Genomic DNA, 12,280 nt, shown 5'->3' with positions numbered 1-12,280 from the left:
TTATTAGGTTAATTGAGGTTAATTTTAGGTTGATCTTGCTTAAAATTTTCCTTTGGGTTTCACCACGTGATGTTTTCCAAAATTCCTAAGAATGCAATTAAAATGAGAAGCACTCTTTCCATTTTGACAATGAAAATCCTAGCTACAAGGGAAAGAGAAAACAAGTACTTTTTGGATCAAACAACAAAGAGCACTCACTAATGCATTTCCCTAACCATTCCTTTTAAGCACACACATTCAATCTCCTAAAATGCAATTACATGTATTTCTTTTTCTTTTCAGTTCTCCTTAATGTGAATTATGCACTAAAAAGAACAAATGCACAATGATTCAAAAGCTTTTTTCACAAAAATGTCGATTTATGACAATTTCACTTAAAGATAAAGGAAGACTAAATGACACTTTTAACTTTAATGAAACGAATATTTTCGACACTTAAACGAAAATATGAATCAGATGCACAAGTAGACCAATCGATTATTTTAATGAAGGAAGATTTTACGACACTTTGTATTTGACAAAACAATCAACTAAAACTACTTTTCAACTAAGGACTATAAATGATAAACAAATACATAAACAAACATTTAACAATCCAGTCTGAAATGGGTCAAAACAAGGAAACAAAGACTTCTTTCAAAGACAAGAAATCATCTAAATCCAATAAACAATTCAAACAACTAAAAATTGACTTAAGGCTTCAGCTCCTAGATGGGAAAGTTGATCCAAAAGGAATCAGTGTAGGCCAAAGTGAGGTACAGTGCGATGCATAGTACTATCCCTATGCAGAGGGTGCAATGCATAGCACCTAGTCAGTTACATAGCTTCGATTATTACAGAATGACAATTTTATGCTCAAAATTGACTCAAATTTCAATAAATTGAACTTGAATTCGATGAATAGCAAAGGGTAAAGTATGTCAAAGTGTTTCAAGAGATGGATTAGCTACTATAAGGGATAAAATCGGTCCTCAGTATGGTCGCCATTTTGTTATGGGAAAATTTAGTGTCTTTTCGAATGACTAACCCCTACACCTAGTAGAAAGTTTAGAACAACAGTTAAAGTAATTCCATTTCTTTTCCTGTAGCTAACAGATAAAAGAAAGAGGAGAAAAAGTACCAACCTGTATCTCTCGCTTGATCCCTCTTCCCTTTGACCGCTTTTTCCACTCCCTTCCATACTTAACTCGCTTGAAAGGTACCTACACACAAGCCGAGACAGAAAACCATCAAAGCATACATATCGATCTGTTAACTAAACATATTATAGAATCGAAAGTACAATATACATCACATAAGACATGAATGGGAAAAATCATAGAACTATTTATTCATAGAAAGGAAGACTACAACCCATGTAGATTCATGTTCGATTTAGCATCATCCTTCCAGCTTCAAACCCCTCTCTCCTCATGGAACAACAATTTGACATGATATCATTACTCTCTCTACTAATCTCATCCAAGCAACATTTCCTTAGCTCATGAAGTTCCCACCTTAGACCAGGCTTGAATGCCTGGTCCTTTTATAGCTGAAAAGAGGAGGTTAGGCCATTAATGTCCCTCATGAATGTTTTTCCATATTTGGGAAGTGGTTCCATGGAGGAAGGGATAATGGATTAAGGTTCATTCATCTCCTTCCTCGTCCAAAAGCGAGCCCAATCCCTCTAGAAACATCTAGAAGCATCCATTGGATGAGGAATCCAATGGATTCATTTGAAAAATTCATTGGATCTCACCCATCGTAGGTGATACAAAGGCCAGGTGCTATGCATAGCACCCTAACAATGTAGTTCCTGCCATTCATTGTCAGCCAAATAGAAGGCTACCTATGATGGTCTCTTTAGGGACATTTTTTGGATGAATGGTGTCATGAAACTCTTGGGAAGCAAGCATGATGTAGGTTAACTTCATAAGGGAATGACAACAACTAAATTATGGGTTAATGGACCCTAATATCACTGATCCAGAAGTTGGGGTTGATATGCCCAAATTTTCCTATAACAGTTCTGAAGCGGTTTCAAAGGACGTATGGGTCGGTAGTTCCAGTATTGAACGAAGCAAGGGGCAGTCATAAATGACAGTATGGGAGGCCTCTACGAAGACTGAATGCCTCAAAATTGAGTCACGCTCCTACACAAAACTCATCACTTCCCATAAAAACTCCATCACTTCTCGACAAAACAGCTCACTCAAGCAGTTAAGGCAGAATTGACAGAGGCTGGCCGATGCATCAATAAATGCCTCAACAGTAGAGAGAAGCATGACAACAGGAGGGTCATGGCTCCATCCAACGCCTCCACTGAAGCATCAAGGGGACACCTCCTCCTTCCTCTCTCGACTTTCTTTCTCTGAGCATTTATTTCTATATTTTTCCAAGAAAGGGATTCAATCCCTATTGTAATCTTAGGTAGGTGATAACAGAGCCTGATAGAGATGAGACAACTAGTCTAGCATGATAGTTGGGGCTCAGGCTCAAATATTTTGATTGTAATTCAAAGATATCCCCCTCTTCTTATAAATAGGAGGATGAAACATAATAGAAGGGTTCCATATTCTCAGACGCACGAGAGCTGAACTCTGTGTTGCCATTTTGGTTCAATATGTTTTTATGGGACTTCACTAATCTCATGGCTGAGTGTATGGACTAGTTATTGGTTCCTTTGGTATAAATGGTCTTTCCATGTTGATTCCAAGCATGATTAAGTTGCATCAAATTCCTCTTGGTAGTCCCATTTCACCTGTGTTTTTCTTTCTTTGAAATAGTGTAATGAACGCAGTTGGTTACTCTTCAATATATGGATTTAGCTTAGCTACTTTGGCAGTGAACGATGCCCCTATAATGTTTGATCTGAACCCTTCTTTCCTCCTCTATTGCTATCATCTCATTGGAAAACCATGATTTAGGATTCTATCTTGCTTACAACCCTATCCATTGAATTCCCATTTCTGTTGGAACATTATTGCGTAGGATTCTGTTTGTTACAGCCCTAGGCATCTATTTCTCTCCCTCCTTTCCTCCTCTCCACCATCAATACAACTTCAGTTTAAGTTGTCTCATTTTCGTGTGTTAGCTACCATAAGGAGAATTTGTTTCTCTTTGAGATTGCTCAGATACCCCCTAGCATTTGGATCCATGAGTTGGCCTGAATCTTCCTCTTTGAAAGCTTATTGAACCAAGCCCCGCATACTTTTTTATGTGACAATTGGAGTGCTGAAACCCCTAACATATAACCTTACAAGCACTCCTCTATTTAAGATGTCCTAGGCACTGGTCTACAATCAACCCATAGGCTATCTCTAGGGAGATTTCTTTGTCTCCTGTTGCGCTTGTGCTGTAGGTGCAAGATTTAGCCACAACAGACCTGGTGGGGGTACTACTGCTATGTTTCGTTGAGGGAGAAACCCATGAATTGATTGAGTATTTACATGGGGGATTCTATGGAGGAGACTACAGTTGGAAGGAAACAACACACAAAATCCTCAAGGCAGTATTTTACTGGCCCACGTTGTTTGGAGATGTTTATTCTGAGGTTGGGTCACGCCAAAAATTCCCATTGTTTGTTGGAAGACAGAAGTTTTCTCCTCTCCCCCTGATTCCTGTGCACGTAGAGGAGTCTTTTAGACAGCGGGGATTGGACTTCATTCGAGAAATAAACCCACGATATAGTGGCCAACACAAATGGATTTTAACAGACACTGACTATTTCACCAAGTGGGTAGAGGCTATCCCAGCTAGAAATGCTATTGACTCAGTGGTGATAAAATTCATGGAAGAGAACATACTATCTCATTTTGGGTGTCCTTTTAAAATCATCATTGATAATGCACAAGTCTTCAAATCTACCAAGTTCACCAACTTCTACCATAAATTCAATATCATTATTGGACACTCCACTACATACTACCCTCAAGGGAATGGATTGGCTGAGTCTTCTAATAAAATTGTTGTGAGGGTTCTAAAGAATACCATCACTGAAAATCAAAGGAACTAGGACTCCCAACTAAAGTTTTCTCTATGGCCTAATGATCCAGGTTTGGGTGTGACAAAGGACCCTTCCAAGACCTTTTACTTTCGTGATGTGTTAAATTGCATTTTTTAAACTAACACAAATGAATACATCTGCATGTTGTAGAAAAGAGGAACATGACAATCATCAACACATGAAAACATAATCTGTTGCTTATGGAGTTTATCCAGGAGGGACAACGTCTCCGGGCCCCAATGTCAAGATGGTGTAGACTGTTGCATTAAGTGTTGTCAGCGGTGATGATTTACATAAGAGGTGATGTTGCTCTCATACAAGGAAAATGCCCTCACGCAGGAATGGCTCCAAGAGATGTTCAGCTACAGGAACTCTCAGTCAAAGAGGAATCCTATCAGTATGACATAAACTCATGCATTATTGATCTGAAATGGGGATCTAAAGGCTTCTTGTCAGCTTACAAGAACCTCTCCCACTCCAAAGCTTATATATTCCCAAGATCTATGCTTATGATTGATAACTGCGGAATTAAGAACTACTTGAAAGAGGTGTATGCTTATGTTTTTTTTAGACTATTTATGTGCTTTGTGTTCTTTGCTTATGTTGATATTTAAATACACGCAACAGTAAATAATGCAGCAAATAAGAAAACACAAAAGACAACAATGTAATATGGAGTTCACTCTGATATCTTGGGCTACGTCTCCTTGAGCTCTAATACACTCGATTAGGCTCTTTGGGATTATGGCTGAATTCTTTTACAAGTTCCACACTCAACTCCAATAGGTTACAACTGAACAATTGGGCTTAGAATACCATTTTTATCCCTAGTCGTTTGGCTCTCTGGCTCTTGGATCTTGGCTCTGGCTCTCGGCTCTGGCTCTAACTCCCAGCTCTGGCTCTCGTTCTGGCTCTCGCTCTTGCTCTGGCTCTGGTTCTTGGCTCTGGCTCTGGCTCTTGGCTCTGGCTCTGGCTCTAGTTCTGGCTCTGCTCTCCACTCTGGCTCTGGCTCCCAGCTCTGGCTCTCGCTCTCGCTCTCGCTCTTGGCTCTTTGAGCTTCCCTTTGAGCATTCACTGAGCCTTTTTCTCTATGTGAGCCTTCCTCACTCTGTAGAATACCCTCCTGGAATATACTGAGCTTTCCCTTTAGATTCCTCAGTGTTCAAATAGCTCTAGGCTTCTCCGAGCTCCCCTTGCACATTACTCTACCTCATCCTTCTCTCTCTGTGTCTTCATGGCAGTACTCTCGGCCTATGTGTGAATCCCTGCTAATTGTGTTCTCTGTGCCTTTGTAACACTTCAGTTACAGTCACCTCCATCATGGAAAACCCAACTATTTTCACAAAAGAATCAGTTTTCAATTGGAATGAACTGGCAGGCATAGGAAACCCGGTCATTTGGCCTTCCTGTGTAGAAATCCTGAAAATAGCCAAATAATGGAATACACAGGAAACGCATCAAAAACACATCATGGAATTTAAGCCTTGACTTCAAATTCCCTTCAATCACATCTATATCCCTCTCGGGTCTATCCTGTCATTACAAATCACAATCGCATAGGCGTATGGCCAAAAAAACCCAAAACATAGAAAATACACAGAAAATCCAAAAAGCCAGATTTCAAATTATATGCAATCACATTTATAATCCTATTGGGTCTGGGCTCTGATCGCATATCGCAGTTGCTACAAGCAGGAGCTCCGGTTCATGGACTTAACATAATAGCGATGCGATATCCCACCATTGATCCTCCACCGTCTGATCAAGCTCGCGATCCAACGGTCCGGATGCGATCGCATCATCGCTCATCGCAAGTCGCAATGGCATGGTCCCTTTGCATTGCTAGGATCCTGATCGCCGATTGCCAATCACCAATCGTGCTATCAACGCATCGCATATCGCAAGTCACAATGGCCTGAGGTCTATACAACTTCCCTTTGACTGTGTCGATTGTTGATCCATCGATCGCAATCGCAAATTGCTTTTCTAGGGTTCTGATATCGCATGAAGGCCTTCCTCCGATGCGATATATCGGAGATCACTATCGGGGAGTCCTTCCACCTTTAGTTAAGTCCTCCCTTTGAACCTTTCCAATGCAATTTTCTTTAAGGATCCCTTAAGTCCACTTTTATAAGAATTTGCCTCCTTTTCTAAGGATAATGGGCAGATTTCTTTTTACAATAACTTCTTCATCTGAAGTATGTTTTAGCCCATTCAAATTGTGTTAAATTCAGAATGAAGAGATATATGCAATGAGACAATTCCCAAGAGCATCCTTTGACTTTCATTTTCCTCTATGAGGAATATTTTTAGACTTATAAGTCTATTACTAGATCCATTTTGGATCACGCCTTCCCACTAAAAGTCTTTTGGACTCCAAAAGACTGATATATTAATCTAAACAATAAATGAGAGTACCTCACCCTCTTCTTTCAGCGTCCATGCACTTTCCTTGCATAGTGCCTTTGAACCAAAGCCTTTGAACACTCCCTTCCTGGATGTGCTTGTCCTCCTAGGAAGAACTGTCTTCCTCCTTGACTTCGTGCAGAACTCCTACTTAGAAGGTCATAGAAGGTAGTTTGAACTTCTCTGCCTTGATCATTGATCCAAGGTGGCTCAAACCAATGTGAAGTTACATCTGCTTCACAAAATTTTCATTTGTACCCATTTGGCATACTGTCAACAACAATTATTAACAACAACAGGATTATAGACAACAACTGGATGGCCTAAACGCTTGCTTCATCAAAAGAAACATATTTCACATCTTGTGAACACCTCCATGTCTTTACATCTGCATACAAATGATTGACTAGATAACAAGCCAATAGAACATGCCTTTAAAACAAATGACCCTTCAAGTCAAGCATGTAGAAAATAATTATACAATTCTTTTTCAAAGATGAAACACTTCATCATCATCTCCATCTTGGAGACCAAATCAACTTTTCTCAAGTCAATATTGCATTACATGCATGTTTACACCAAAGTAATCAACCCTTCAAGTTAATCACTTGTTTAAATACAAGGACATCATCAACATCCCTGTGTTCATGCACATCATTCTCATGCATGCATTTCATCCTTCAACTTTCGCTTAAGTACACTATACTTCCGAAGCTGAAATGAACATAATGTTGCAGCAATAAAGTGAGTCTCCTACTCAACTTTTCCATTCACCTTCTTGGTAAAATCCTACAACTTGCATCTCATTAACAAAGAAATGCAAACAGATGTGATACATTTCTATTCACATCAAAAGATGTGCAACTTTAATTGGATAAGAACTCTAACCATTTCTTACCAATCCATTTCAAAGGTCCTTCCTTTGTTTGCACATCAACATTAACATGTGAATCATCTTGAAACACATCATTTATGGAATCTTTCTTTCCATTCCTACCATTCTATCTATCCACCTTCTTCAAGTTTCGTGGAAGCATTGTTGGAATCAGAGTCCAAAATTTTTCAGCAATATGTCCTTGCTTATGGCAGTAAGTGCAACACATGTGCATCTTCCTGATAGCATGATTTGCTTTGTCCAATGGACCTTTGGCTCTTTGCTTCTTTTCCTTCAAAAGTTTCCTGCATGTGGCCATCTTCTTCCAACAGCTAGAAACATTATGGTTATCCCAACCACAAAAGGAACATGCAATTCTTTTCCAATGCTTATATGGAAATTTACCATGTTGAACGTAATCAAAAGGAATATGATTAGAACCAGATTTATACCTTTCTTTTTCACATTTATTGCCTTCATGAGGAGGTGAATTGATTGAAGAAGTAGCTCCCTTTGGAACACCATCAATCTCTTCAATGGTTTCAGAGTTTCCACAACTCTCTGGTTCAAGTGCATGCTTATGAACACCTTCTTCCTGAAAATGATGTTTCAAGCTATTGCATTCTCCAAGAATACAATCTTTACACTTCTGAGGTAGAAGAATTGACATGAAACTCCTTCTAGGAACTGTTTCAATTGTCATCATGGCATCTTTGGAGCTTTCTCCATAAGACTATCCATAGCCAAGACCCAAATACTTAGGCCTTTCCTCAACCATTATTGGATCAGCAATACCCTGTGTATGTTTTCCCAAGCCTTTTCCTTCATAGCCCATCTTGGACATTAACTTGGAACCTACGCCTCTGGTATGTTTTTCAAAATAACCAATATAAACATTCTTAGAGGAAATTGAAGACAAAATGGAATTTTTTACCTCTTCTTCAAGCTGATACTTGACTAAGGCTTCTTTGGTAACAAGGAGTTGTGTCTCCATCTCATGAATCCTTTTCAGGTTCATATTTGCAACATGAAGTTGCCTCTCAATTTCCTGCAATTTTTCAGAAAGCAACTGCTTCTCTTCCTTCATGGAATTCAACTACTCTCTAAGTATGATGCTCTTCCTTCCATCCTCATAAATTTCTCTCATCATATCCATCATGATGAACAAGTCTTGATTCATGTATTCATCAAAGAATCTTGTGATGAAGGAAGGATTTGAGGACTCACTTGTAGAAGTAGTCATTATCAAAATGAACAAAAGAACTTTAAACAAGATTAACAAAGAGCTTATTCAAGCAACCTTTTGCAACAAACCTCTTGTGCTTCAAGGATTGCTTTGAAGTCCTTTGGGATAAGAAGAATGCCTTCAGCCCTTCTTCCTTCTTGTCCTCTCCTGGACTTAGCTATCAATAGCTTTCCCTTCACCTCTGCAAACTCAAACAATAGTCAGTTTACAAACAATCAAACAACTAAATTCTTTCTATTGTTTGAACACCTTTCAAGTCAAACAAGCATCCTAATCTAATATCACCTACATCATGATATAACCTGCTTTGGTATAACTTAACGCTGATATCACCTTCTTTGAAGGTGGGGTTAGTTAACCTGGTGCTCTAATACCACCTGATATGAAATGGGGCTCTAAAGGCTTCTTGTCAGCTTACAAGAACCTCTCCCACTCCAAAGCTTATATATTCCCAAGATCTATGCTTATGATTGATAATTGCAGAATTACGAACAACTTGAAAGAGGTGTATGCTTATGTTTTTCTTTAGACTGTTTATGTGCTTTGTGTTCTTTTCTTATGTTGATATTTAAATACATGAAACAGTAAATAATGCAACAAATAAGCAAACACAAAAGACAACAATGTAATATGGAGTTCACCCTGATATCTTGGGCTATGTCTCCTTGAGCTCTAATCAACTCAACTAGGCTCTTTCAGATTATGGATGAATTCTTTTACAAGTTCCACACTCAACTCCAATAGGTTACGACTAAACCATTGGGCTTAGAATACCATTTTTATCCCTGGTCATTTGGCTCTCTAGCTCTCAACTCTTGGCTCTAGCTCTCGGCTCTCGCTCTAGCTCTCGACTCTGGCTCTGGCTCCTAGATCTGGCTCTCATTCTGGCTTTGGCTCTGGCTCTGGCTCTAGCTCTCAGCTCTAGCTCTTGCTCTAGCTCTGGCTCTCACTCTAGCTCTGGCTCTCAGCTCTAGCTCTGGCTCCCGGCTCTAGCTCTGGCTCTCTCTCTTAGCTCTCTGAGCTTCCCTTTGAGCATTCACTGAGCCTTTTTCTCTACGTGAGCCTTCCTCACTCTGCAGACTGCCCTCCTGGCATATATTGACCTTTCCATTTGGATTCCTCAACGTTCAAATAGCTTTGGGCTTCTCTGAGCTGCCCCTATGCATTACTCTACCTCAACCTTCTCTCTCTGTGTCTTCATAGCAGTACTCTCGGCCTTTGTGCGAATCCCTACTAATTGTGTTCTTCGTGCCTTTGTAACACTTCAATTATAGTCGCCTCCATCATGGAAAACGCGATTGTTTTCACAAAAGAATGAATTTGCAATTGGAATGAACTGGCAGACACAAAAAACCTAGTCGTTTGGCCTTCCTATGCAGAAATCCCGAAAATAGCCAAATAAAGGAATACATAGGAAATGCATGAAAAACACATCATGGGCTTTAAGCCCGGACATCAAATGCCCTTCAATCGCATCTATATCCCTCTCGGGTCCATCCTGTCATCACAAAGCGTAATCGCACAAGCGTATGGCCAAAAAAACCCAATAAACAAAAAATACACAGAAAATCTGAAAATCTGGATTTCAAATTATATGAAATCGCGTTTACAATCCTATGGGGTCTGGGATGTGATCGCATATCGCAATCGCAATTAGCAGGAGCTCCGGTTCTTGGAATTAACATAATAGTGATGTGATATCCCGTCGTTGATCCTCCACCGTCTAATCAAGCTCGCGATCCAACGGTCTGGATGCAATCACATCATCGCTCATTGCAAGTCACAATGGCATGGTCCCTTTGCATTGCTACGATCCCGATAGCAGATCGTGCTATCGACGCATCGCATATCGCAAGTCGCAACAACCCAAGGGCTATACAACTTCCCTTTGACTATGCCGACTGCCGATCCGCCGATCTGCCGACCGCAATCGCAAATCTCTTGTCCAGGGATTTGTGTAACACAATGCATAGCAAAGGAAGTACATGAACACACTGCATATGCCTCACATCCTGGGGCCATCTAAAGAACAGGATGTCAAACTGTTGAAGTTGTTCGGACCATCGATTTCATAGCATTGAATCGCATGGAAATGACTGCTCACACATGAATGTTAACACCTGCATTCCACTTAGAAAAGTGGACGAAAAAGAGAATGAGAAAATGGAAAATTTGAACACACCACCAGATTTGTGGCGTCAAATAGTGCAAAATCGACTGTAGAATTTCTGAATTCTGAGAAAGTGGAAATCTAGGGCTTAAGGAATCTTTTAGATTCCCCCTAGATTCCTTAAAGATTCCCTCCTCCGGGTCCTCTGCAAATCAGCTGCTTAGATCATGAAACTGACTGCGCCATCGAGTTCATGTCGCTGAGAGGTGTAAGATTGACATAAAGTCATTCCAATTTGGACACTGCAAAAATTTCACCCTTCTAGAAATTTTGTTCAGTCGTGGTTCCACCTGCATTAAAAATTAATTAAAAAATATTTCCTTGAATTCCTGCCCGCTTCTGGTTCCTCCATCTTCCTGGGTGCACTGCTGAAATGAAAGTTTATATAAACTTGTGGGTGGATTAACCAACAAGTCAGTTTAGGTGGATTGGTTTAAGGTGAAATCAATTGAGGAGGGGTCGAGTGGTCAAACCCCACCTCGCCCATTTTAACACATTACAATTATTTTTTAAAACATAAATTTGCATGTTTCAGGTTCGGGTCTGGATTGGGCAGCCCACCCCTCACCGCCGTAATTCCGCATTGCAGTGAATGGTATGAGTGCACATGTGTTAATTGGTTTGTGTTGGTTTTGGTGCTCAACATGGCACGTTGTGTGAGATTGGTTAGTGAGGGTGCCCGAGAAGCAGGCCGACCGCATCGGCCAGGCGGGTTCAAGCCCCACCACCCTTGGTCTATGTATGTGCTAATATGGTTTTGGGGGTGGGCCGGGTCCACTAGAGGTGGCCCGCGCCCACCCCATATATAATGTAAAATGTGGGGTGTGGTTGGACCGGTGGGGTCATGGCCGTCGGTCCTTTTAATTAATTTTTCTTTTTTTATATGGTTTTTGAGGGTGGTGGGGGTGGTGGCCCGCCACCACATTCATTTTCTTTTAAATAGGGCCTTTTTAAAATTTGTCTAACATAAGGGTTATTAGACAAAATAAAAAGGCAACAATTTCACCCGCTTTGGGAGCCATATTTCCTGCTTGGGACTCGGTCAATGTGTAGGACAATTAAACCTGGCCCACATCCCAACCTTGACCAGAACTTTGACTGGCTCATTCTCCCTCATACGAGCTCAGATTGACGAACCGTTCATACTGCTGCGATTAGGACGACAAGATCTATGCTTTGGTCCTGGTTTGAAATCGTTATGATCACTTTGATTTTTGAGCTTCCATAAGCCCTCTTTGTCCTATGTGTGTCTCTAGAGCCACCTGGATCAATCCTCCCCACTGAGGATCTTTTGTTCCTCCAAAATCATGAAAAACAATCTGCAACTTTTCTATACCTTATCTGCATCACAACCGTCCTAAAAGGCCTCGCTTCCATCTCCTTCACCTTTGTTCTTCGGAGCCTTAAGCGATGAGTCGACACTTGCAACCTCTGAAACCTGTAGTACATTGTTTTGCAAATTACATGCTTTGACTTTCATGACCAACTAATGAGCCAAGCATCCCACACTTGCCATGAGTTTATAAAACATACTCGATGGTCAAGTTTACATCAAGATGGTCACAATATCCCAGCTATGAAAACAAGGCCAACATATCA

Source organism: Pinus tabuliformis, chromosome 9, assembly GCF_031772625.1.
Source record: "Pinus tabuliformis cultivar Carrire ecotype Pingquan chromosome 9, CPIR1, whole genome shotgun sequence".
Lineage (NCBI taxonomy): Eukaryota > Viridiplantae > Streptophyta > Pinopsida > Pinales > Pinaceae > Pinus > Pinus tabuliformis.
The sequence above is the reverse complement of the archived record's forward strand: the minus strand, read 5'-3'. Positions refer to the sequence as shown.